Here is a 325-nt window from a genome sequence, read left to right as displayed (position 1 = left end):
GACGCTAGAGGCTCCTTCCGCTCACAGTAACTGCAGGCTTTGGTTTTAGTCTAGCACTCGTCTTCGTGTTCATTAGGTAGAAAGGCAAAACCTTCAATGCACTCCTTCTTTGGACTTAAATAGCATTTTTAAAAGGTTCAAAAAGAAGGTGTTTCAACCACGTATGAAAGACCCTGGTTGAATATGATGTCTGAAATGAAAGCCTGCACTCACTGTTACATTGTGGGTCCAGAAAAGTTGAATCCTGTTCTTGAACCTTCTACCCTGTTCTCGTCTTTCCTTAGACGTGGTTGTGTTCTCCGAGCCTGATATATGTGTTTGCAGA

This window comes from Oncorhynchus masou, unplaced genomic scaffold (genome assembly GCF_036934945.1).
Source record: "Oncorhynchus masou masou isolate Uvic2021 unplaced genomic scaffold, UVic_Omas_1.1 unplaced_scaffold_1328, whole genome shotgun sequence".
Taxonomy (NCBI): Eukaryota; Metazoa; Chordata; class Actinopteri; order Salmoniformes; family Salmonidae; genus Oncorhynchus; species Oncorhynchus masou.
This window is presented reverse-complemented; position numbering follows the sequence as displayed.